The sequence below is a fragment of the Benincasa hispida genome, chromosome 8 (genome assembly GCF_027475165.1).
Source record: "Benincasa hispida cultivar pf3 chromosome 8, pf3_genome.v1.1, whole genome shotgun sequence".
Lineage (NCBI taxonomy): Eukaryota > Viridiplantae > Streptophyta > Magnoliopsida > Cucurbitales > Cucurbitaceae > Benincasa > Benincasa hispida.
In genome coordinates, this window is record NC_143485.1 from 52,771,081 (window position 1) to 52,782,231 (window position 11,151).

Here is an 11,151-nt window from a genome sequence, read left to right on the forward strand (position 1 = left end):
ATTACACTCACTAATGCCAAAACGATGGAGGACAAGCCAAACTTTACTCTGTTTTGCAGGAGACCAAGTCACCGCTTGCGCTCAAGGCCCATGAAAAACTAATCAACGCATCTCTGTCACATTGCGCCCATTGATCAACCATGAAGAGACGATTACTGAAGTAACGGCGCAATGCGACAGTCGGTTTAGAGCTACGCTTCAACCACATGTGGTAATAAAAACAAACACCGCATGCGAACCCATGATCGAAAGATGCAACTGAGCAATGCGAGAGTGGAGGATTGAGACATGTGCACAACTAACGGTTGTGCAGAATTGATGGTCTGATTGCATAACAGAAGGAATAATATCCCTCCATCTGTGGAATTACCATAACCATCACGTGGGGACCACAAGGCTGGAGTCAAATGATCTGCTCCTATAAATTCCCCTGTGATTTTAGAGAAAAGTATGCTATTGGATACTCGGCTAAGTGCTGTAAGATTTTAGAGAGAAAAGGCTGAGCTGAGTGCTAAAGAGAAGAAATCCGAGAAAAGAACTAGATAAGGTCGAGAGGTAAATCTCATATTTGACCTATCATATACTCGATCAAAGCTCTATGCAGAGACCCTACTACCGGTGGAGCAAGCCTCAGAGGGAAGCTCTTCCTGCCATCAAAACCATCCGATCCGGTAAGCAGATCTCCATCGAATCTGTGCCAAGACATTGGCACCGGATTGTATCTGTTCTATCTCTTTTTCATTGTATTCCATATTTTCTTTATCTTTTCATTCACATATCATGTATCAAACACTTAGTAGAATATTAAATGTTTCGATAGATTTCGTTTACCATTTTTTGTCTATTTTCGTTCACCCATTAGCCACTTTCTTCATGATGTTTTCTTTATCCCTTGATGAGCAATATGAATCACCAAGAACTTACTATGTATTAAAGTTATAAAATACATTTAGCTAAAGCATGCTAGATGGAATCTTCACCTGTGAGAGCAGAAGTGAAGATGTCATTCTGATCTATCGAGAGAAGGTCAGAAGAGTGCGTTAACTAAAGCGAGTAGTACTTCCAGACATGGAAGCAAATTGTGTTCTTTACGTTAGACTTTGTTTCACCATAGACATGTGGGAAACGCGGCCGATCATTGAGAGGAGAGCGGAACAGTATTTGTACTGTTAATTCAATTAAGAACTTGCGTTGTTTGTAATACTTATCTTTCTCTTTCTAATCTGTTCACAAGACTTGTCGTCGCATCCCACGTCTTTGCACAACCTTCACAGCCAACCCTAATCCTAGTATCCTGCACATAAAGCCTGTATCTTGTAACATCTAGCTTAGGTTTATTTTATTTTTATGTCTTATCGCATCTTTACCGCTTTCCTTTATTTTACTGCAATTTACATACTGTACACACCTTTTATAAAGAATTAAAAACCTGGTCGCATATACTATGAACATTCCGCAATAACCAGCACCACTTCCCCGTGTTCGACCTCGGATCACACCGAGAAACTTGCGGTGGAATTACACTTGGTTCCATCATGAGGAAACTTGTGACAACGCAGGGCATACTACCTGAGCAATCCCTAATTAACGCATAAATAGTAGCAATATCGCATCATTGTGAGCATTTAATATCATACATACCGAATGCGTTACACCAGGCCCTGTATTCTATACTTGCATTGTTATTTTGTACTTCATCTTTATATTTATACAATGGAAGTTCTATTTCTACATCTGTTCACTCTCTTAGCACGCATGAGTAGCTAAACTAGTCGAATGGGTTGAGAAGAACTGAGCTAACATGACCTAGGAAGTTCATTACTTGCGATTGTCTTGTTTTATGCTGTGCTAAATACCCTTTAGAGCTACTCGAGAGAGATTCTAAAGAAAGAACCTAATGACTCGAGAGAGATCGGTTAGAATCTGGACTCGAGAGAGCAAGATTAGAACTGCACGAACAAGAGATAGGGACTTAGAGATAAGCTCGATTTGTTAACCTGCATCGCATGCATCCTATAGATGGGAATGATATTATGTGGTCGCCTTATTTGTGTATGTGTGTGTCATTTTGTCATCGCATAATTAACAATAGGGGATTATGTGTAGGTCCTATAGACTTAGCGCATATATCACATATGTTCTAGCCTTAGAAGCCGTGGCATTCGCACCGAGAGGTGGTTTTCTATTGTATGCATGTTGCATGATCGCATAGCATGAATGCATCCTAGGAAATGTTAGCCGAAACTTTTCTCAACCCGTTCACCGCATACTCATCATATCTTCAATTTACCAACTCTTTTCAAACTCCACCGCATTTATTTATTTTTCATTAATGCAAACAACAATTCCAACAACTTATTTATTTATCCAGTTACCGCAAAGTTTTTCGTAAAAATTACCAACGCAACCTGTTTTCACAAGTCCCTGAGTTCGACCCTGAACTTACCAAGAAACTCAGTGGAATTTACACTTGGATTCTGCTGAGGAAACTTGAGTGCACAACGCAATTTCTGTTGGATTTTATGTCTTAAAATTCGTAGTTTGTAATATCATATTCTTGTTCAATAAAGCTCTTATTGAAAATCTTTAGTAAATTTAAATTTTATATTCATGAATTCAATAAACTAAGGATCCGAGGCTATTAAGTTTAAGTTTGAACTTTATGTAGTGATATAAATGTGGATCAAGTTCAAATATATATATAGCCAAAATGGTCTATAGTATATGAATAAAGTTGGGCGCCTTATTCTGAGAACACTATGGATGTGGCCCATTTTGTAGTTAGTACAAATGATGTGATCCTAAATCGTTCATGTGGAGACATGAAAATGGGGGCATCCTATGTAAAGAGTTTACATAAGACTGAACCATGAAATAGTCACTTTTACGTTCTAAATGTCGTTTAATGTATAAAACTGACTATTTCATTAATTGATGACCTAGGTAATTTAATCTTAATCCTAAACTAACTATGAACTCCTGTTCACTCGAAATTATCCTTAGATCTGCATAGGTAAGGGCAGCTCATTATCGCTGGCCCAATAAGCCTCCCATTTAAGGGGTGAGATCAGGTGGATAGCTGGGAACATAGGGTGCAAGACGAAATTCACTCATACCCATTATAGGGTAGTAGATAGGTTGTTCCCTTTAGTACTGAATCCAGGTCTTGAACAAGGGGCCCCACCCCTCATTGGCCCAAGAGGGGTTCGGTTTATAGGTTAGACCTTAAACCAATTGTTCATTAGAGGATCAGTGGAACGTAAGAAATAAGATGTAGTCTCGGGGGTAAAATGGTTTTTATGACCCAACCGAGATTACAAACAACCTGTGAAGGATTAACTTACTAATCATGATTATATCAAATGGACACAAATATATCTATAGTGAGGGGAGTGCAACTACGGGACTATAGTGGAATGACCCGTTAGTTAACGAATGTTGATCAGCTTCGTCTAAAGATTTTAGCCAGCTAATCTCGGATCGTTGGAGCACATAATCTATAGGTCCATTAGGTTCCCTTACTAACTCATATGGAATAAACTTAGAACAGTATGATAGAATAATACGAATTATTCAAATTAGGTGAAGAGAGAGAAACCAACAAGTATATGTGATATAGTGATCGGTTTTTTAGTTTAGAGATACAACTTTAATATTTAAATGTGATTTAAATATCAAGAATATGAATACGTTCATATTCGGAAGCTCGGAAATAATGGAAATGGTCAAAGATGTAAAAAGTCAAAGAGTTGATTTTTTACTTTAAAAAGTCAAACTTTGACTGACCTTATATTCAATTGTGATTTGAATTTCGAGAAAATGAATCTGGATTCATGCTCAGGAGGTCAAAATTAGTCAACACGAAAAAAATAATAAAAAGTCAAAATATTGACTTTTTGGTCAAAGTTTGATTTTGACCAAATGACTATTTTGCCCTTTGACTAAAGTTAGTGAGAAAATCCAAACTGTTGTTAGATAATTCCACTAACAAAATAGTGGGCTAGGTGTTGGCTTATAGTGGAGACATTAAGCCCACTTAGATAGTGGATTTTAGGTGTTGGGATTTTGTGAATTTTTTTCATGCAATTTTGCATGGCCCTTTTCTATAAATATGGGCTTCTGATTTTGGATTAAAAAATTTTGGAAATTTTGCAAAATTAGTTTTTAAAACTGGGCTGAAAAAAAAAACCAAACCCAACCCAATTTCACTATACTATTTCCATCTTTTTTTTCTCTCTCTCGGGTTCTTCATCCATCGGGTCCCAGAACCCGATTCTGAGTCCAGAGGATAGTAGGTCAGCTCTAGTGGTTGTCTGATTCATGTTCGAGTGGAGATAGATGAGTTCCGGGAGCTTCAAAGGTATTATTTCAAAATAACCCTAATTAATTCTTTTGGGTTGCATGTTTAATTTGGGCAATTAGAGTAAAATCGATTCTTATTTCCGCTGCGCATGTCGATTTTTCCATCAACTTCACCATCGCCATAAAATCCATATTTCACTTCATAAAAATAAGCATCAAGTTTTTGGCACTGTTGCTGGGGACTTCGGCAAAATAGTGTGCTAACGGTAATTTTTTCTGATTTCTTTGCAGACTCTCAATCTCGGGTGAATTACAATCCGGAGATTGAGAGAACATTTAGACAAAGATTGAGAGACCGCCAACAGTAACCACAGTCAGATAAAGAAGAGATGGCAGAGCAGCCTGGAAACGGAGCACCAAATGATAACAATGTCATGGCGAATCCAATCCTACTGGCAAACGATCGCAATAGACCCATTAGGGACTATGCATCACCAAACCTCTATGATTTCTCTCCAGGAATCATGAGGCCTGCCCTTGATGGAAGCCGATTCAAAATGAATCTGATGATGCTGCAAATGATCCAGACTGTAGGACAATTCGGAGGAAGGCATGGTGAGGACCCGCATGCCCACCTCCGAAGCTTTATTGAAATCTGCAATACTTTTGTGTTCCCGAACATCTCTGCCGAAGAAGTTTGACTAACTTTGTTCCCATTTTCTCTCTGTGATTAGGCTAGAAAATGGGCATATTCTCTCGACCCGGGAAAGATCACTTCTTGGGAACAGGTCGTGGAGAAGTTTATGAAGAAATACTTTCCACCTACTGAGAATGCCAGACGAAGGAAACTCATTACAAATTTTTAACAAGACATGGACGAATCCCTCAGCGATGCCTAAGTGAGGTTTAAAAGGTTGGTCAGGGATTGTCCACACAATGGTTTGCCAGACTGCCTTCAATGTATCATAGTTTGAATCCTGCATCACAGACCACTGCCAATGCGGCAATCGTTGATGGTATGCTTGATAAAACGTATGATGAGGCGAAGAATATCTTGGATCGCATCTCTAAAAACCACGAAGATTGGAGGGAGAGTGACCAAAGATTGAGAATTAAAGACAATGGCGCAAGTAATGGTGCTATTGCTTCACTAAAAAATCAGATGAACGTAATGATGAACTTAATCTAGAGAATTACGATCAGCAGCCCAACACTACAAAACGGGCAAATCAACGCAATCAGTCAAAACACCACAAGGTGTGCGACTTGTGATAATGGGCATGCAATGGAAGATTGCCCGCAAAATCCACAATCTGTTTACTTTGTAAAAAATAATCCCTTTTCGAATACCTACAACCCCGGGTGGAGAAACCACCTTAATTTTGCTTGGAAGAATCAGCAACAGAATTTCCATCCTGTGGCGCAGAAAGAAGGTCCACCAGGATTCTTCCCACGCAACAACGGTCAAACGAGAAATTAGACAAGTAGCTCACAACACCGCAATCCTCTTCTTTGGAAAGCCTATTGAAGCAATACATAGAGAGAAACGAAACTATACTTCAAAGTCAGGCTACGTCCATCTGTAATCTAGAATTACAGATGGGCCAGATTGCAAGTGAGCTGAAGAGTAGACCGCAAGAGGCTCTACCGAGTTCAACTAAACTTCCACGCAACCCGGGGGGATCAGGTAAAGAGCAATGTCAGGTTGTGAAATTGCAAAGTGGGAAGACTGTGGAAGGAGAAAAGAAGGAGCATATTCGGACAGCTCCCATTGCAACTGAACCTGAAATTGCAGTGACGCAAGAAGAAGAAAGAGAAAAAGAAGCAGTAGAACCAGAGGTTGCGTCAACCTCAAAGCCAACTTAGACGGGAACCGTGAAAGTGTAGTTACCCCATTTCCTACAGAGACTAAGGAAGAAAAAGAATGAAGAGGTACAGTACCAACGCTTTCCATCTATGTTAAAACAATTACATATTAATATTCCTTTTAGTGAAGCGATTGAGGAGATGCCTACCTACGCAAAGTTTTTGAAGGATATGGTAACTAAGAAGAGGGGAGCTGGTAAGTTTGCCACGGTGGCATTAATGCAAAGTTCAAAATCAATCATTCCACCAAAGATGAGCGATCGTGGGAGCTTTACTATTCCTTACTCCATAGGAGGACTGTACATCGGGCAAGCTCTATGTGACCTGGGAGCCAGCATAAATTTGATGCCTCTATCAATCTTTAGGCAGTTGAATGTGGGGCAACTTGTTCCCACCATGGTGACTCTCCAACTGGCTGTTAGATCTCTGGTGCATCCAGAGGGAAAGGTGAAGGATGTGCTAATTACCATTGATAAATTTATCCTACCAGTTGATTTCATCATATTGGATTACGAGGCCGACAAATATGTTTCCATCATTCTAGGGCGACCATTTTTATCAACAGGTCGTGCTCAGATTGATGTGCATAAAGGGGAAATCACATTGAGTATCAATGGACAAAAGCTCAGGTTTAACATAATTCGTGCCATGAAGTTTTCGGATGAAGAAAACCTGCATGATTCAGATGATGACAAGAATTCGATTGAAGAATAAAAGTTTGATGAAGAGAATGAAGTAGAGGATGCCAGTGCATCCGTTGCTGCCTGTAATGCGATCATAGCAAAAACAAACAAGGAAGAAGAAATGATCGCAAATCAAGAAGAAGAGCCAATAGAAAAAGAAGAAAGAAAAACAACGCAACCTTCCCTAGTAGAACCACCAACATTGGAAATAAAGATCCTACCACATCATTTAAAGTACGCATTTTTGGGGCAGAATGAGAAGCTGCCTGTTATTATATCCTCTAAGTTGAACGAAGACCAGAAGAATGCGTTGATGAGCATTCTAAGGAAGCATGTGCGAGCAATTGGCTGGATGCTCGCCGATATTAGAGGAATTAACCTAGCGTACTGTATGCACCGCAGTTGTTTTGAAGAGGACCACAAGGCAACGATTGAACATCAACGTAGACTCAACCCTGCGATGAAAGAGGTCATCAAGAAGGAGATCATTAAATGGCTAGATGCGGGCATTATCTATCCTATAGTAGATAGCACGTGGGTTAGCCCTATGCAGTGTGTGTCGAAGAAGGGCGGCGTTACAGTAGTCCCAAATGAGAACAATGAATTAATACCATAAAGGACCATCACTAGATGGCGCATTTGCATGGACTACCGCAAGCTGAATGCGGCCACAAAGAAAGATCATTTCTCTTTGCCATTCATTGATCAAATGCTAGACCGTCTAGCTGGAAATGAGTTTTACTACTTTCTAGATGGTTATGTCGGGTACAACCAAATTATGATAGCTCTAGAAGATCAAGACAATACCACATTCACTGGGACATTTTCTTTTCACCGCATGTCGTTTGGCCTCTGCAATGAGCCAAGCACATTCCAAAGGTGCATGATGGCTATCTTTTTAGATTATCTCGAGGATTCTATTGAAATATTTATGGACAACTTCTCTGTTTATGGGAACACCTATGAAGTCTGTCTAGCCAACTTGGAGAAAATACTGAAGAGATGTGAAAAGACAAATCTGGTGCTTAAATGGGAAAATTGCCATTTCATGGTGAAGGAGGGCATAGTGTTAGGACACAAGGTTTCCTGGGATGGGTTGGAGGTGGACAAAGCAAAAATCGAAGCAATTGAAAAACTTCCACCCCCAACAAGAGTGAAGGCTGTACGAAACTTCTTGGGGCACGCTGGATCCTATAGACGCTTTTTCAAAGACTTTTCCAAAATAGCACGACCATTAAGTGCGTTGTTAGAGGCTGACAGGAAATTTGATTTTGATAACAACTGCCTCAACGCATTTCGAGTTTTGAAGAATGCACTGATTACCGCACCCGTATTGATTGCGTCGGATTGGACACTTCCTTTTTAAATAATGTGCGATGTAAGCGGGTATGCAATGGGAGCAGCTTTAGCGTAAAAGAGAAAAACAATCTTGTATCCCATCACATATGCGAGTAAAACATTAAATCTAGCTCAAAAAAATTATACCACCATAGAGAAAGAGCTTCTTGCGGTAATTTTTGCGTTGAAAAAATTTTGGGCATATCTATTGGGAACAAGGGTACTCATCCATACTAATTATTCAGCAATAAAGTACTTAATGACAAAGGACACATAGTCAAGGTTGATCAGATGGGTTCTCCTCCTTCAAGAATTTGATATAGAAATAATTGACCGGAAGGGGATAGAGAACCAAGTTGCGGATCACTTATCTAGACTGGAAAATCCTAAGGTTGACCACAATGAGTCTGAGGTGAGTGTAGTGTTCCTGGACGAGTAGCTATTCCATGTTGAAGAATTGCCCTGGTATGCAGACATAGTCAATTATCTGGTTTGCGAGCAATTTCCTGAAGATTACACCTACCACCAACAGAAGAAGCTCAAACATGAATGCATACATTATTAATGGGATGAGCCGAATCTGTATAAAAGAGGGGCAGACTAGATTTTTCGATTATACATACCAAATGCTGCTCAACAACGCATATTATTGCAATGTCACGACTCACCATATGGTGGGCACTTTGGAGGGCAGCGCACCGTAGCCAAAGTTTTATAGAGTGGATTCTTTTGACCTACATTGTTTAAGGATGCAGCTGACTACACAATGAAGTGTGATTGGTGCCAACGCACAGGTAACATTTCATGGAAACATGCAATGCCGATGAACATCATTTTAGAGCTTGAATTGTTTGACGTATAGGGGATTGATTTTATTAGCCGTTGATTTTGTATCCAACTGGGTAGAGGCAATGGCATGTGCCACAAACGATGTGGCGGTCATCTCCCAATTCCTGAAGAAACATATTTTCACTCGTTTTGGCACTCCCCGTGCCATCATAAGTGATGAAGGATCCCATTTTATCAACCATAATATCAAAGAGCTACTGTGCAAATACAACATCCTCCACAAAGTGGCCACCGCATACCATCCACAGACGAATGGTCAGGCCGAGGTGTCCAATCGAGAAAATCAGCTGATACTTGAGAAGGTAGTCAGGCCTTTGCGAAAATATTGGGCAACAAAGCTTGACGATGCATTGTGGGCATACTGGACTGCATTTAAAACACTAGTAGGTATATCCCCATATGCGTTGGTATTTGGTAAGGCATGTCATTTGCCCTTAGAGCTGGAATATAAGGCACTATGGGCGGTAAAGAAGCTGAACTTTGATTTAAAGAAAGTAGGAGAAGTGCGAAAAAGACAATTGGTCGAGCTAGAAGAATGAAGGATTAACGCATATGAAAACGTGAAGATTACAAAGAGTGCACCAAGCGCTGGCACGACAAACGCATATGCGGTAAAAACCTCCAAGTTGAGCAAAGAGTCTTACTCTTCAACTCACGTCTACGGCTCTTCCCGGGAAAACTAAAGTGACATTAGTTCGGACCATTCATAGTTAGACAAGTATTTCCGCACGGTGCGATTGAATTATCAAATGATGATGGTACCAACATATTCAAAGTTAATGGGCAGTGAATAAAGGCATAACATGGAGAAGGTTGCCATCATCAAGTCGACTCCGTGGAACTAAAGGAATTTGAATAAAGAAGGAAGTAGGTGGTCCCTGCATTATCAAACGATCGTAATCCATCAGGGACGCAAGTTTTAGGAAACATTAATTCTTCAATTCTTCTCTACTACTCGAAATCCTCACTATATATTTTTCAGTCTTTAACTATCTTTATTCTATTTCGTAAAAAAAAAAAAAGGGAGATTGCGATAACGAGTTTGTTTTGTTTAAAATAATTTTACCCTCTCTCTGTTTTTCTTGCAACGATCGAGGCGCTGATTTGCAGAGATGTTATGCGAAGAGGCAACTTATCTCACTCCATCACCCCAATCTAAAGAAGAGAGATCGCCGCAAAATGGATGCATCAATACACAAATGCGGGCGACAACGCAAATTTGGGGGTGTATTCTTCCTTATCTTTTTCTTTCAAATTTCGCACTATCGTATCGCATTTTAGTTTTAAAAGTCTTATCACCGCATCCTCTTTGATTACCGCAATCATTTGACATAGATAAATTTAGTAAGTTACCGCATGTTGTTTCTTTGCCAAGTATGATTTCAATGATGAAAAACATGATTCTATTTCTTTCGTATATACTAGAGTCATCTTAACTTTAAGATAGTCACCTCATGAAATATTTCTAGAAGTTAGGGGTTTTCTAGCTTTCTTTCAAACTCTCTTTACGAAGCTTTCTAAGAACATCACATGATTTATATCAATCTTTTGGCAATGAGAACATTGCCGCATTTTAAATTTGGGGGTGAGGTATTTATTTTTTACCTTGCTATTTTAGAAATATATATATATATATATATTGAGAATAACAACTCCACTGTCAACGCAATCAAAAACCTATGTTGATAAGAGTTAAGTTGTGAAAGGCACTTACCCGTAGTTGGATGTCTGCATGACACACATAGGGGCAAGCCAAAACGAAAGTAAGTCACCAAGATCAACGCATAAATAAATGACTGCAACTCCACTGCCAAAAAGGTATGAGTTTAGTCTGAGAAAGAGCGCATTGCTCGTAATTGGATGTCCGCATGACACACATGGGGGCTGATATCTTGTAGAAATATAAGTTATTTATGCTGCATTATTTAGATATTGCAGCCAAAAAAGAGAAAATATGCATCAATTGTATGAAAATTAGCTAAAAAATACAATAATTATAAATTATCGCAAATACACCCACTAAGACCATCTCCATTGCATTGCACCCGTACAAAGCTCAGAAAGAAACTAAACAACGCATCTCCATTGCATTGCACCCGTCAAATTAATACTG

At 39.5% G+C, this 11,151-nt stretch overlaps 1 non-coding gene across 1 annotated transcript; it reads right to left on the reverse strand.

Moving 5' to 3' along the window:
• Positions 1-5,138: 5,138 nt before the first annotated feature.
• Positions 5,139-5,245, reverse strand: LOC120084272 (small nucleolar RNA R71). Its single transcript, XR_005483637.1, has one exon. It is a non-coding gene; the product is annotated as a small nucleolar RNA R71 (small nucleolar RNA).
• Between the last annotated feature and the right edge of the window lie 5,906 nt (positions 5,246-11,151).